This window comes from Oncorhynchus mykiss, chromosome 9 (genome assembly GCF_013265735.2).
Source record: "Oncorhynchus mykiss isolate Arlee chromosome 9, USDA_OmykA_1.1, whole genome shotgun sequence".
In the NCBI taxonomy this organism is placed as follows: Eukaryota; Metazoa; Chordata; class Actinopteri; order Salmoniformes; family Salmonidae; genus Oncorhynchus; species Oncorhynchus mykiss.
In genome coordinates, this window is record NC_048573.1 from 64,194,258 (window position 1) to 64,211,236 (window position 16,979).

The 16,979-nt window shown below is 43.4% G+C and overlaps 1 pseudogene; it reads right to left on the reverse strand.

The window, feature by feature from the left end:
- Positions 1-5,172: 5,172 nt before the first annotated feature.
- On the reverse strand, positions 5,173-16,979 carry LOC110531235 (annotated as a pseudogene).

The following is a 16,979-nucleotide window of genomic DNA, read 5'->3' on the forward strand; positions in this document are numbered from 1 at the left end:
CGCAAAAGACTGAAGATGTTCTTTCTTTATGACTAACCCAACTAACAACACTGGAGCAGAGAGAGAGAAACTCTGGGGCCCTACTGCCAAAATCATGGATCCGGATCAAAACGCCAACCACAAAACTAAAGCATAAACAAGAATGGCACAGCTGTTTGCATTCCTGCTTTCAGACTGTTTTTACACAGCAACACAGATGCATTGTGAATGTATGTCAAATTAGCATCAACTGGATGACCTGGAAAATGTCATGAGGCTCAATGTAAAAAAAATGAGGCCACTGATGACACGAATTAAACTTGAAATTGTTTCTCTGTGCTTGTTTTCTGGTCTGTCTGTCTTTAAAGTGTCTCTCTCCTGGTCATGTTGTCTTTGCATTCCTCTGAGCTATAAGAGCTGAGAGAGAGAGAAAGGGACTGCGAAAGAGAGAGAGACAGAGAGGGAATGAGAAAGAGAGAGACAGAGAGAGGCATAGAAAGGGACTGAGAAAGAGAGAGACAGAGAGAGGGACTGAGAAAGAGAGACAGAGCGAGGGACTGAGAAAGAGAGAGACAGAGAGAGGGACTGAGAAAGAGAGAACTACAAAGATGGAGAAAGAGAGAAAATGGCAGCTGATGCTGAGGCCCTGTTTTGACTATGAATTGCAAAGTGACACACAAGAGTGTGTAATGGAATGGAGAAGTAATGGAAGAGCTCAGGTTTACAACACTCAGATGACATGCTATCGTTTCCATATTTAGCAGCAGTAGTGTATCTATCAATTTGGCATCTTCATTTCAAAAGATGAAACCCAATTGTTAACTGGTGAAAGAGAGTAGTGTTCTACCTGTGGGAAACAAACTACACAACTTGGTGAGACCTGACAAAAATTCACCAAACAAACATTAGAAGTGGAGTAGGGAGAGAGGATTAAGGACAATGAAGAAAAAGTGAAGAGTAATTCAAATCATCATGCGACATTGCTTTAAATCATGTGTTTTTATTATTAATATTAAATCAAATTATGTAGATTACAAATTAACCATTATGGTGGCACACTTATACTGCAACTAATATACAAATAGCCTACATGATGTTGCAAAACAGCATAGCTGTCACGCCCTGACCTGAGCTATCTCTGTTTTCTTTATTATTTTGGTTAGGTCAGGGTGTGACTAGGGTGGGTATGCTAGTTTTTGTATCGTCTAGGGGTTTTGTATGTCTAGGGGTTTTGTAGGTCTAGGTAGTATGTATGTCTATGGTGGCCTGATATGGTTCCCAATCACAAGCAGCTGTTGATCGTTGTCTCTGATTGGGGGTCATATTTAGGTAGCCATTTTCCCTTTTGTGTTTGTGGATTCTTGTTCTATGTTTAGTTGCCGGTCTGCACTACTCATATTAGCTTCACGGTTCGTTTTGTTATTTTTGTTTGTTTGTTCAGTGTTCGTTCTTATAATAAAGAAGAATGTACGCCTACCACGCTGCACCTTGGTCTCCTTCGTACGACAAACGTGACAACAGCAGCATTTGATTTCCCAAATAATCACTGAAAGATAATTGAGTTGAATATTTTATGTTATAAAATAGTGTTATAAACATGATGAGAAGTTTCAAGGAAAGCTTTTTTTAAATAAATAATTAGACAAAGTAATTTCAAATGTCCTACATTATTCTTTAGTTCCAATCTTAGTTATCTGAAAAGAGCAAGGTCAGAGAATTAGGATCTATCAATCTTTGTACAAAACAGTACAAATGTGCAGATAGTTATCATTCACCATCAAACTTCATCTTATTAAATTCTGTAAAAAAAATAAAAAATATGACACAATATCAACACAATATTAATTTGGGAATACACTGTTTAAATTAAACATGAAACCTAAACATGTAATGAACCATATTACATACAGTTGAAGTCGGAAGTTTACATACACTTAAGTTGGAGTCAATAAAACTCGTTTTACAACTTCCACAAATTTGTTGTTAACAAACTACAGTTTTGGCAAATCGGTTAGCACATCTACGTTGCGCATGACACAAGTCATTTTTCCAACAATTGTTTACAGACAGATTATTTCACTTTCTCACAATTCCAGTGGGTCAGAAGTTTACATACACTAAATTGACTGTGCCTTTAAACAGCTTGGAAAATTTCAGAAAATTATGTCATGGCTTTAGAAGCTTCTGATAGGGTAATTGACATAATTTGAGTCTATTGGAGGTGTACCTGTGGATGTATTTCAAGGCCGACCTTCAAACTCAGTGCCTCTTTGCTTGACATCATGGGAAAATCCAAAGAAATCAGCCAAGACCCCAGAATTTTTTTTGTAGACCTCCACAAGTCTGGTTCATCCTTGGGAGGAATTTCCGAATGCCTGAAGGTACCACGTTCATCTGTACAAACAATAGTATGCCAGTATAAACACCATGGGACCACGCAGCCATCTTACCGCTCAGGAAGGAGACGCGTTCTGTCTCCTAGAGATGAACGTACTTTAGTGTAATAGGTGCAAATCAATCCCAGAACAAAAGCAAAGGACCTTGTAAAGATGCTGGAGGAAAAAGGTACAGAAGTATCTATATCCACAGTAAAACGAGTCCTATATCAACATAACCTGAATGGCCGCTCTGCAAGGAAGAAGCCACTGCTCCAAAACCGCCATAAAAAAGCCAGACTACGGTTTGAAACTGCACATGGGGACAAAGATTGTACATTTTGGAGAAATGTCCTCTGGTCTGATGAAACAAAAAATAGAACTGTTTGGCCATAATTACCATCGTTATGTTTGGAGGAGAAAGGGGGAGGCTTGCAAGCCGAAGAACACCATCCCAATCGTGAAGCACGGGGGTGGCAGCATCATGTTGTGGGGGTGCTATGCTGCAGGAGGGACTGGTGCACTTCACAAAATAGATGGCATCATAAGGCATGAAAATGATGTGGCTACATTGAAGCAACATCTCAAGACATCAGTCAGGAAGTTAAATATTGGTCGCAAATGTGTCTTCCAAATGGACAATGACCCCAAGCATACTTCCAAAGTTGTGGCAAAATGGCTTAAGGACAACAAAGTCAAGGTATTGGAGTGGCCATCACAAAGCCCTGACCTCAATGCTATGGAAAATTTGTGGGCAGAACTGAAAAATCGTGTGCTAGCAAGGAGGCCTACAAACCTGACTCAGTTACACCAGCTCTGTCAGGAGGAATGGGCCAAAATTCACCCAACTTATTGTGGGAAGCTTGTGGAAAGCTACCCGAAACGTTTGACCCAAGTTAAATCATTTGAAGGCAATGCTACCAAATCATAAATTAGTGTATGTAAACTTCTGACCCGCTGGGAATGTGATGAAAGAAATAAAAGCTGAAATAAATCATTCTCTCTACTATTATTCTGACATTTCACATTCTTAAAATAAAGTGGTGAGCCTAACTGACCTAAGACAGGGAATTATTACTAGGATTAAATGTCAAGAATTGTGAAAAACTGACTTTAAATGTATTTGGCTAAGGTGTATGTAAACTTCCGACTTCAACTGTATCTCCAATCAGACTCTGTAAATCTAGCATACATGTTCAATGTCTGCCCCCTCCATACTTGGCTATGGCGACTATGAAGATCACATCTGAGCTTTATGTAGGACTGGGACTTTAGGTCTAGGATCATGTGATTTGCTGGAAGCCCACCTCCCCTCCCCTCCCTCCTCCTTCCCCTGCCCCTTAGTGGCCTCTGCTGGGCTATGTTTCCAGGAAAGGGGCCTGCTGGACAGGCTGTGAGAGAGGCCTATGCAGGGAAAGATTGGCTCATAGAGAAAAACAAAAACTCCTCCTTACATAAGGCTGCTGCCTCAATGACAGGAAAACGTTCCCAGCCACCACAATGCAAAGAAAACCTGTTTGGCGCTCTATTTCACAGTCACAGCACGGCACTTGAGGACTAAAATATGCTAAACTCTTATAACAATGACTCTACCAGTCTTCTACAGGAAATGTAATGACACAATTGTGCATACTAGCATAAGAATTCCAATCAACAACATTAGCTATACACGGCAGCAATTGCATCCAGAAGCAATCAAGACATATATTTGAGGTAAAATAAGATGAACATGGTGGATGTACAAATAAAAATAAAGTGATGCACTTTCACAATATGTAAAAACTCATGGCATTAAATGTTTGTTGTTCAGACTACAGTACTGGTAGTCTGGTACTTTTAAACATTACCATGAGTTTTAGTCAACAGTGCCTCCCTGTGGCAGAATGCTAGGCTTCTGTCAAGCACGTGCATTATGAAACCTGTGCTGTGAGGCTATGCAATGAGCCTTGAAGGTGATATTAGGAAAGGGAGATATCTTGTCCCTTGTACAACAGAAGGCATTCAACTGAAATGTCTTCTGCATTTAACGCAATACCTCTGAATTAGAGAGGTGCGGGGGGCTGCCTTAATCGACAACCACGTTGCTCAGGGGAAGAACGACAGATTGTCAGCTCTGGGATTTGATCCAGCAACCTTTTGGTTACTGGCCCAAAGCTGGAGGTGCGACTGTACAGACTGTACGATAAAAAAATGTAATCAAGTTTTTTTATTTGATATTTTTAAAGATTATACAGACAAGACAAACAAACAGGTAGAGGGCAAACACTGATCTCATAGCACATCAAATAGATGGTCCTAATATTTATGTGATGGTCAATGACATCTAATGGAAAAGTAGTTTCAGGAGTTGAGGAATGCTAGGCTTCTGTCAAGCACCGACATTATGAAACCATTTACCATTTTTCTATGGTAGATCTCATTGACCACCACATACAAAAAAATAGGAGAATCTATTTGAGTTAACCATTTCAAGATGTAATTCAGTCACTAAGTGAATAAATAATATATTGACATTTACAGTACCATTTCACAATAATTTTCTAGACTCATCACAGGTGGCAGGGTAGCCTAGTGGTTAGAGCGTTGGACTAGTAACCGGAAGGTTGCGAGTTCAAACCCCCGAGCTGACAAGGTACAAATCTGTCGTTCTGCCCCTGAACAGGCAGTTAACCCACTGTTCCCAGGCCGTCATTGAAAATAAGAATTTGTTCTTAACTGACTTGCCTGGTTAAATAAAGGTAAAATAAAAAATAAAATAAACAAAGCAAGTCCTATTACCATTAATATGTCAATTAACTTAAAAATATCCCAAGTATCCTCACATAGCCACACACAGCTGCTGTATCAGAACTGTGGTGTTGTTCCTGACCCTGCTGTTGACATCCAGACAGGACACGCCTAATGCTATCAGACTAAACAACACCTAGAGAGAGGGAGAAAGGGGTGTGAGAGATTCAGTACAATGTATTCTACTGCCAGGAGGTCATTCTCACACATATAACTGTCCTCATGCAAAGTTTGTCAAAGGATTAATAACTGACTCAGTGCTTGAAGATTAAAGTGGTCCTCTATATTACCAATTTAGTTTAGTATTTATTGCACGACATAGAAATCAAAGAGTGAAAAACCTTTAAAACTGACCACACAAAGCTTTCAGTAATAAATAAACAGCCTAAACTAAAATAAATACTTACCAGGTAACCTACAAATCCCAAATATCCTATGCAAAGAAAAGCAGCCAGCACATATAGCCACACGCTGTCCAAAACTGTCACATAGATGACCACAAAGTACATGTTGATACAACACACTAACAGGATCACAACTCCTCCCCAATCTTCCAAAATCTGAAAGAATGGTGATAGAACAGAAATCATTCGGATCAAAAAAAATGTACGTTGAATCTTCTCATATTATCATGTGATGTTCTTTAAAATATACCATTTAATGTAGCTAAAATTGTAACATTTTCAGCATATTCACAGTATACTTACAATCCATTGGTTAATTCAGTCATGAGGGATGACAAACTGGTGAGGATGGGAATCAAAGTAAATGGCAGCTGAGTGACAGAAACAGAAAGCATCAACCAACTATTCTGTTGGAGTGGCAGCTGAGTGAGAGAAACAGAAAGCATCAACCAACTACTCTGTTGGAATGGCAGCTGAGTGAGAGAAGCATAAAGCATTAACCAACTACTCTGTTGGAATGGCAGCTGAGTGAGAGAAACAGAAATCATCAACCAACTACTCTGTTGGAATGGCTGCTGAGAGAGAGAAACAGAAATCATCAACCAACTACTCTGTTGGAATGGCTGCTGAGAGAGAGAAACAGAAAGCATTAACCAACTACTCTGTTGGAATGGCTGCTGAGAGAGCGAAACAGAAAGCATTAACCAACTAATCTGTTGGAATGGCAGCTGAGTGACAGAAACAGAAATCATCAACCAACTACTCTGTTGGAATGCAACAGCTTTCCTGGGATTAGGGTATGGGTTGAGCCGGGGTGTGTAGCTGAAGCTAGAGCTAGGTTTGTGGTTGAGACAGGGGTTAGGGTTGGACCGGGTTGTGGACATGAAGCTAGGGTTAAGGTTAGGGTAAAGGCTAGGGTTGAACCAGGCTGTGGAGATAAAACTAGGGTTAGGGTTATGGTTAGGGTTGAGGCTAGAGTTAGGGTGGAACTGGGTTGTGGACATGAAGGTAGGGTTAGGGTTGAGGCTAGGGTTAGGATTGAGCTGGGGTGTGGTCTAGGGTGTCCACGCTTAAAATACCCAAAATGCGGAACAATAGGATGATTTTGCAAGACATTCACAGGATATTGTAGCCCACACGGGCTCTCGAGTGGCGCAGAGGTCTAAGACAATGCATCTCAGTGCTAGTAGGCGTCACTACAGACTCCCTTGTCGAATCCAGGCTGTATCACAACCGGCTGTGATTGGGAGTTCCATAGGGTGGCGCAAGTCGTCCAGGTTTGGCCGCTGTAGGCCGTCATTGTAAATAAAAATTTGTTCTTAACTGACTTGGCTAGTTAAATAAAGGTTACATTTAAAAATGCAAAACATGAACAAAAATGGTCAGCACTAATGTTATTGAGCGCAAACTTCAAAGTTGTGACAATTCTGTAAACACTGAGAATGTACCCACTTTAAAGTACAGTTTTAACCTTGGCCAAGTGGGCTACTGTGGCTATTTGATCATAATGTAGGTGTCCCCATAAAAAATTATGTAGAAAATGCATCCCATAACATTTTAACATGGAAATTGCTGTTCTGTCATTCAACCTACATTAGCAGCCAATGTGTGGTGTTCAATGTAGGCCTACAGTCGTGGCAAAACGTTTTGAGAATGACACAAATATTAATTTCCACAAAGTGTGCTGCTTCAGTGTCTTACAATTTTTTGTCAGATGTTACTATGGAATACTGAAGTATAATTACAAGCATTTCATAGGTGTCAAAGGCTTTTATTGACAATTACATGTAGTTGATGCAAAGAGTCAATATTTGCAGTGTTGACCCTTCTTTTTCAAGACCTCTGCAATCCACCCTGGCATGCTGTCAATTAACTTCTGGGCCACATTCTGACTGAAGGCAGCCCATTCTTGCATAATCAATGCTTGGAGTTTTTCAGAATTTGTGGGGTTTTGTTTGTCTACCCGCCTCTTGAGGATTGAACACAAGTTCTCAATGGGATTAAAGGTCTGGGGAGTTTCCTGGCCATGGACCCAAAATATCGATGTTTTTTTCCCCAAGCCACTTAGTTATCACTTTTGCCTTATGGCAAGGTACATGCTGGAAAAGGTGTTGTTCGTCACCAAACTGTTCCTGGATGGTTGGGAGAAGTTGATCTCTGAGGATGTGTTGGTACCATTCTTTATTCATGGCCGTGTTCTTAAGCAAAATTGTGAGTGAGCCCACTCTCTTGGCCGAGAAGCAACCCCACACATGAATGATCTCGGGATGCTTTACTTTTGGCATGACACAGGACTGATGGTAGCGCTCACCTTGTCTTCTCAGGACAAGCTTTTTTCCGGATGCCCCAAACAATCGAAAGGGGATACATCAGAGAAAATGACTTTACCCCAGTCCTCAGCAGTCCAATCCCTGTACCTTTTGCAGAATATCAGTCTGTCCCTGATGTTTTTCCTGGAGAGAAGTGGCTTCTTTGCTGCCCTTCTTGACACCAGGCCATCCTCCAAAAGTCTTCGCCTCACTGTACGTGCAGATGCACTCACACCTGCCTGCTGCCATTCCTGAGCAAGCTCTGTACTGGTGGTTCCCCGATCCTGTAGCTGAATCAACTTTAGGAGACGGTCCTGGTGCTTGCTGGACTTTCTTGGGCGCCCTGAAGCCTTCTTCACAACAATTGAACCGCTCTCCTTGAAGTTCTTGATGATCCGATAAATGGTTGATTTAGGTGAAATCTTACTGGCATTTATTTCCTTGCCTGTGAAGCCATTTTTGTGCAAAGCAATGATGACAGCACATATTTCCTTGCAGGTAACCATGATTGACAGAGGAAGAACAATGATTACAAGCACCACCCTCCTTTTGAAGCTTCCAGTCTGTTATTCAAACTCAATCAGCATGACAGAGTGATCTCCAGCTTTGTCCTCGTCAACACTCACACCTGTGTTAACGAGAGAATCACTGACATGATGTCAGCTGGTCCTTTTGTGGCAGGGCTGAAATGCAGTGGAAATGTGTTTTGGGGATTAATTTGCATGGCAAAGAGGGACTTTGCAATTAATTGCAATTCATCTTATCACTCTTCATAACATTCTGGAGTATAGGCAAATTGCCATCATACAAACTGAGGCAGCAGACTTAATATTTGTGTAATTCTCAAAACTTTTGGCCACGACTGTACATTCCATGAGACTTTTGAAAAAAACATACAGGGCTTGACATTAACCTGTTTATCCTACAGATAAGGCAGATAAGGAGGTGACTGAAAATGTTTTTGTGTTGTGTAATGCAAGAAGTCACCACAAAATAAAATGCATTATTATTTCCATATCATTATTACATAGAATCAGACAAATGATGCTACCCTCTGCCTATTGGCTACTTAGCTTATTCAAGTCTGTCTCAAAATACAACACTGCCCCTTTAAGACAAAAAAAGCTTTCTCTACTTGACTCACTTTTCAAAGATGTCTAGAAATGTACGTACACATTTTGTGCTCTTGTAGGAAGCAATCAGTCCCCTATTGCTGACTACAAATGATCTATAACAGGGCCATTAACTCACGAACTAGCAAAGGATATGAACTAAATGTGGACGTCGCTACATGCAGCTCTTGCTTTGATTTCAAAACAAGCACAGGACCACAGCTGTAAACATAGTCCAGTTCAAAGTAAATGGCAAAGATACATATATGGCAATGGTCTATTTGCACATAGGCCTAGTGCAGCTCTGATTGGTTATGCTGCACAGGTCTATGAAGAGTATGGGCGCAATAGATTCCTACTCAGATACGTTCTGCCTACAGCAAAATCTCTTGCATATTTCGTTTTGGTATGAATGTGGCCAGTATTAGTTGATTCGATCACAACTGTCACAGTAAAGGAAAACGTTGATAGCGTTAACGCACAGGGAAAACTCAGCAGTCAAGGGGGAGCTGCGTGGCATAGAGGCAACATTGGGTATAGGGTATATAAACATAAAGTGGCATAGAGGCAACATTGCTCAGAACTCAGAACTCATTGCTACATGAGATATTTGTTTGGACTATTCAGCTAACCATCCTAAAGTGTCAAAATAAATGTGGTGTTTCTTGTGTAACAGTAACGTTATCCTATGCTATTATACTTGGATATGTTATGTAGAACATTAATTAATCATTATGTGATCATCCAAGACATTGATTCAGCTTTGATCTAACTTCACTAAAAGAGCACCATTGTGAGAAGTGGCTGAGCTCCGGTGTGAGAAGTGGCGGAGCTCCAGTGTGAGAAGTGGCCTCCAGTGTGAGAAGTGGCTGAACTCCGGTGTGAGAAGTGGTGGAACTCCAGTGTGAGAAGTGGCTGAGCTCCGGTGTGAGAAGTGGTGGAACTCCAGTGTGAGAAGTGGCTGAGCTCCGGTGTGAGAAGTGGTGGAACTCCAGTGTGAAAAGTGGTGGAACTCTTTATATGCGTCGCGGAAGTTAGAATAACAATGATTCAGGGTTTTACCAGCCCTGGTTGGGCAATCGATTTGCTGATAGAATTTAGGGAGTCTTGTTTTCAGATTAGCCTTGTTAAAATCCCCAGCTACAATGAATGCAGCCTCAGGATATGTGGTTTCCAGTTTACATAGACTCAAATAAAGTTTGTTCAGGGCCATCGATGTGTCTGCTTGGGGGGGAATATATACGGCTGTGATTATAATCAAAGAGAATTCCCTTGGTAGATAATGCGGTCGACATTTGATTGTGAGGAATTCTAAATCAGGTGAACAGAAGTACTTGAGTTCCTGTATGTTGTTATGATCACGCCACGTCTCGTTAATCCACGTCTCGTTAATCATAAGGTATACCCCTCTTCTTACCAGAAAGATGCTTGTTTCTGTCGGCGCGATGAGTGAAGAAACCAGCTGGCTGCACCAACTCCGTTAGCGTCTCTCGAGTGAGCCATGTTTCCGTGAAGCAAAGAACGTTACAGTCTCTGATGTCGCTCTGGAATTCTACCCTTGCTCGGATTTCATCAACCTTGTTGTTAAGAGACTGGACATTGGCGAGTAGTATGCTAGGGAGTGGTGCGCGATGTTCCCGTCTCCGGAGCCTGACCAGAAATCCGCCTCGTTTGCCCCTTTTACGGCATCGTTGTTTAGGGTCGTTGGGAGAGTCATATTCCTGGTCGTAATGATGGTGAGTTGACGTTGCTCTTATATTCAGTATTTCCTCCCGACTGTATGTAATGAAACCTAAGATTACCTGGGGTACCAATGTAGGAAATAACACGTAAAAAAACTAAATACTGCATAGTTTCCTAGGAACGCGAAGCGAGGCGGCCATCTCTGTCGGCGCCGGAAGAAATCATGGAGCATGGAGTCTGGAGAGCCTCACAAATTTGACTAAATCACCTATCTTTCAGTCTAATCTGACTATTTACTTACTGTTCTAGCTCCTCGTCAGAAACACGTTTTTTTTTTAGTAGTTATGCATAACTGTCCTCTCCAAATTTAGCTGGTATTTATCCAGAAAGGATTTGAGAAACGTGATTAGTTGATGATAGGTCTATGACATTGGCCGCCTAAAACTCGTCTTGCGCTGCAAAGAATGTCAGATCTCAACAACGATTGAAGAAGTGTTTAACATCACCAGTACCATATCCTTATGATATACACTGCTAAAAAAAACTGAAGGGAACACTAAAATAACACATCCTAGATCTGAATGAATGAAATATTCTTAGTAAATACTTTTTTCTTTACATAGTTGAATGTGCTGACAACAAAATCACACAAAAATTATCAATTTATCAACCCATGGAGGTCTGGATTTGGAGTCACACTCAAAATTAAAGTGGAAAACCACACTACAGGCTGATCCAACTTTGATGTAATGCCCTTAAAACAAGTCAAAATGAGGATCAGTAGTGTGTGTGGCCTCCACGTGCCTGTATGACCTCCCTACAATGCCTGGGCATGCTCCTGATGAGGTGGCGGATGGTCTCCTGAGGCATCTCCTCCCAGACCTGGACTAAAGCATCCGCCAACTCCTGGACAGTCTGTGGTGCAACGTGGCGTTGGTGGAAACATGATGTCCCAGATGTGATCAATTGGATTCAGGTCTGGGGAATGGGCGGGCCAGTCCATAGCATCAATGCCTTCCTCTTGCAGGAACTGCTGACACACTCCAGCCACATGAGGTCTAGCGTTGTCTTGCATTAGGAGGAACCCAGGGCCAACCGCACCAGCATATGGTCTCACAAGGGGTCTGAGGATCTCATCTCGGTACCTAATGGCAGTCAGGCTACCTCTGTGCGGCCCCCCAAAGAAATGCCAACCCACACCATGACTGACCCACCGCCAAACCGGTCATTCTGGAGGATGTTGCAGGCAGCAGAACGTTCTCCACGGCGTCTCCAGACTCTGTCACGTCTGTCACATGTGCTCATTGTGAATCTGCTTTCATCTGTGAAGAGCACAGGGCGCCAGTGGCGAATTTGCCAATCTTGGTGTTCTCTGGCAAATGCCAAACGTCCTGCACGGTGTTGGGCTGTAAGCACAACCCCCACCTGTGGACGTCGGGCCCTCATACCACCCTCATTGAGTCTGTTTCTGACCGTTTGAGCAGACACATGCACATTTGTGGCCTGCTGGAGGTAATTTTGCAGGGCTCTGGCAGTGCTCCACCTGCTCCTCCTTGCACAAAGGCGGAGGTAGCGGTCCTGCTGCTGGATTGTTGCCCTCCTACGGCCTCCTCCACATCTCCTGATGTACTGGCCTGTCTCCTGGTAGCGCCTCCAAGCTCTGGACACTACGCTGACAGACACAGCAAACCTTCTTGCCACAGCTCGCATTGATGTGCCATCCTGGATGAGCTGCACTACCTGAGCCACTTGTGTGGGACTCCGTCTCATGCTACCACTAGAGTGAAAGCACCGCCAGCATTCAAAAGTGACCAAAACATCAGCCAGGAAGCATAGGAACTGAGAAGTAGTCTGTGGTCACCACCTGCAGAACCACTCCTTTATTGGGGGTGTCTTGCTAATTGCCTAGAATTTCCACCTGTTGTCTATTCCATTTGCACAACAGCATGTGAAATGTATTGTCAATCAGTGTTGCTTCCTAAGTGGACAGTTTGAGTCCACAGAAGTGTGATTGACTTGGAGTTACATTGTGTTGGATAAGTGTTCCCTTTATTTTTTTGAGCAGTGTATATCCTTTCATAAAGCCAAACGTGACTGCAAGAGACTGGTTGGAATGGCTGACTGAAATACGGGACAAATCAACCTTTTTTTCTAAAGTAGTGGTGTTTGAATTTGTTGATCAAATGCGGGATATGATTGTTTGGTTGCAGGACATAGGACAAAGGGACAAAATGCAGGACTTCCCCACATAATGTGGGACATGTGGTCACCCTAGTGTAGGCATGGGGGGGTTAGGATTAGGGTTAGGGTTGAGGGTTAGGGTTGAGGATAGAGTAAGGGTTGAGCTGGGGTGTGGACATGAAACTAGATAAAGGGGATCTGCTGTCTGACCTGACTCATCTGCTTAAAGAAATGTATTTATTTTTAAACAAAAAAAACCTGCATGCTCTGCAACACGTTGAGGAAGTCGTTCATGGGTGACGTCCTTGAAGATGGCTACCAGAAGGGTGGGCGTGATGCCGATGGAGCGGGTCAGCAACACCCGAGAGAAATGGGACAAGTGTAGGTTCAGAAAGCTCTGTAGGGAAGAGACTGGGTTCAAAATCTTTAACTCTGATTTTCATTTAGCTACTGTAAGGTTTTCTATGATGTTAGTGGTGATGAGAGAGCTGAGCCACTGTCATTTTATCTTCTTACCATCACAAATGCTCCACAGCCTGATACCTGGTATTATTTAGTCATCGACAGACAGTTAAAGCAATTAACAGATCAATACATCTAATTGATCTAGGGGTTGACTTGTAAATAGGGCAGAGTTATAGGTGAGTCTAAGAGGATCTCATCTCCCAATTCAATTGACCTTGAATTAATAAATGAATGAGTTCTTGCACAATCCTCCATGACAAACTATCCTGAGTAGGTCCCAGTCATGGTTGTCCCAGGCTAGAACACACCTAGCCTACACTCATTCATTGTCTTACATCAGATCGCGTCACTCCTACGCGACGCTCATCCCTTAAACGATCAGTGCAGGTGGAATCAACACGCTCTCTGACTTAAGACAATGTGCCTACACCAGGAAAAACCTGAATGTTGGCATTCAGCCTGAGGGTGAAAGGGCAGCCTTAACCCTTTGAAGATGTTCACCTGCAGTGTCTAATTGTTCAACAGGAACAGATCTAGATTAGGATGTGTTGATTTACAGACTTCATGCTGAAATAAAGAGCCACAAGACATGTTAATAACGACAACATCAACGTCTAGAAGCAACACAGCATTGAAATAAAATAAACTCAGCAAAAAAAGAAACATCCTCTCACTGTCAACTGCGTTTATTTTCAGCAAACTTAACATGTGTAAATATTTATATGAACATAACAAGATTCAACAACTGAGACATAAACTGAACAAGTTCCACAGACATGTTGTCACGATCGTTATAAGGAGTGGACCAAGATTCAGCGTGGTATGTTTCCATCCTTTTAATTAGGAAGAGAAAAACTCAAAGAACAAAAACAATAAAGCTCACAAATGAACCGTGACGCTGATATAATGTTCACTGGCAAGTATACCTAGACAAGATCCCACAAAGCACAATGGGAAAATGGCTGCCAAAATATGATCCCCAATCAGAGACAACGATGAACAGCTGTCTGTGATTGGGAACCATACCAGGTCAACATAGATCAATAATCACCTAGAGAACCCACCCTAGTCACTGTCCGAACCAACACAGAGAATAAACAGCTCTCTATGGTCAGGGCGTGACACATGTGACCAACATAAATTAAATAATGGGTCCCTGAACAAAGGGGGGGCACTACAACTTGTCCCTGAACAAACAGAGGGCACTACAATGTTTATCCACTCAGAGAGCACATAAAAACTCAGAAAAAAAGAAACATCCCTTTTTCAGGACCCTGTCTTTCAAAGATAATTCATACAAATCCACATAACTTCACAAATCTTCATTGTAAAGGGTTTAAACAATGTTTCCCATGCTTGTTCAATGAACCATAAACAATTAATGAACACGCACCTGTGGAACGGTTGTTAAGACACAAACAGATTACAGACGGTAGGAAATTAAGGTCACAGTTATAAAAACTTAGGACACTAAAGAGGCCTATCTACTGACTCTGAAAAGCACCAAAAGAAAGATGCCCAGGGTCCATGCTCATCTGTGTGAACTTGCCTTAGGCATGCTGCAAGGAGGCATGAGGACTGCAGATGTGGCCAGGGCAATAAATTGCAATGTTCGTACTATGAGACGCCCAAGACAGCGCTACAGGGAGACAGGACAGACAGCTGATCATCCTTGCAGTGGCAGACCACGTGTAACAACACCTGCACAGGATCAGTACATCCGAACATCACACCTGCGGGACAGGCACAGGATGGCAACAACAACTGCCCGAGTTACACCAGGAATGCACAGTCCCTCAATCAGTGCTCATACTGTCTACAATAGGCTGAGAGAGGCTGGACTGAGGGCTTGTAGGCCTGTTGCAAGGATGGTCCTTACCAGACATCACCGGCAACAACGTTGCCTATGGGCAGAAACCCACCGTCGCTGGACCAGACAGGGCTGGCAAAAAGTGCTCTTCACTGACGAGTCGCGGTTTTGTCTCACCAAGGGTGATGGTCGGATTCGCGTTTATTGTCAAAGGAATGAGCGTTACACCGAGGCCTGTACTCTGGAACAGGATCGATTTGGAGGTGGAGGGTCCGTCATGGTCTGGGGCGGTGTGTCACAGCATCATCAGACTGAGCATGTTGTCATTGCAGGCAATCTCAACGCTGTGCGTTACAGGGAAGACATCCTCCTCCCTCATGTGGTACCCTTCCTGCAGGCTCATCCTGACATGACCCTCCAGCATGACAATGTCACCAGCCATACTGCTCGTTCTGTGTGTGATTTCCCGCAAGACAGGAATGTCAGTGTTCTACCATGGCCAGCGAAGACCCCGGATCTCAATCCCATTGAGCACGTCTGGGACCTGTTGGATCGGAGGGTGAGGGCTAGGGCCATTCCCCCCAGAAATGTCCAGGAACTTGCAGGTGCCTTGGTGGAAGAATGGGGTAACATCTCATAGCAATAACTGGCAAATCTGGTGTTGTTCATAAGGAGGAGAGGCACTGCAGTACTTAATGCAGCTAGTGGCCACACCAGATACTAACTGTAACTTTTGATTTTGACCCACCCCCTTTGTTCAGGGACACATTTTTCCATTTCTATTAGTCACATGTCTGTTTATGTCTCAGTTATTGAATCTTGTATGTTCATACAAATATTTACACATGTTAAGTTTGCTGAAAATTAACACAGTTGACCATGAGAGGACGTTTATTTTTTTTACTGAGTTTATAATCACTGCTACAAGGCAGGCAGGTTACATTGTAATGTACATAAGATTGGTGATTTACTGTTTACTGTCCAACTCCCCTCCAGGTGTTGGCCATCTTCCCCATTATCCCTTGTGTATTTATACCTGTGTTGGACCAGCTCTGCAATGCCATCTCCTCCCAAGGAGCCCTCATTGGTAGACACAAGGAGATGCTTCGTGGTCTGATGGAAGGGTTCCAGGACGTGGCCGGACGTCACGACCTAGCATTAGATGCTTTGCGGGAGCAATTCCTTGGCTTGCCTACTAGGCAGCCTACAATGACGGTAACCTCCCAGCCCCTCAGTAACCCGGCTGATAGCAGCGCCGTCACCCCGGCTTCCTGGGAACTCCCCCGGAGTGCTACGATGGAGATTCCAGAACCTGCCAGGCCTTTCGCTCCCAATGCTCCCTCCTTTTCGAGCTGCAGCCTTCTTCGTTCCCCTCGGACCGCTCAAAGATAGCGTACATTATTATGCTGAAGTCCGGTAGGGCACTCGCCTGTGCCACGGCGGTGTGGGAGCAATAATACGTTGCCTGCTCAGTCTGGAGGTATTTGTGAGGAAGGTGAGAAGTTTGAGGCTCTATGCGGTGCAGCGGAGGGTACCTGGAACCCAGAAGCGCTGTTCGACGCGTTCCTGCACAGATTATCGGCGGGGGTAAAGGACGAGCTTGCAGCCCGGGAACTACCGATGGATCTCAACTCACTCATCCCCTTAACCTTCCAGATCCATGGATGGTTATGGGAATGTAGTAGGGAGAAGTGGTCTGATCACGGTCCCAATCGCTCACACAAGGATCCCACCTTGCATCTGATGAACTCCGGAATTCCCCGAGAGGATCCGAGCTTACCCGAGTTCCTCCAAAAGACTCCGAAGACCGCCGAGTTGCCTCTTCCCGAGCCGATGCAGCTCGGCAGGGCTAGGCTGCGTCCAGCCGAATGCAT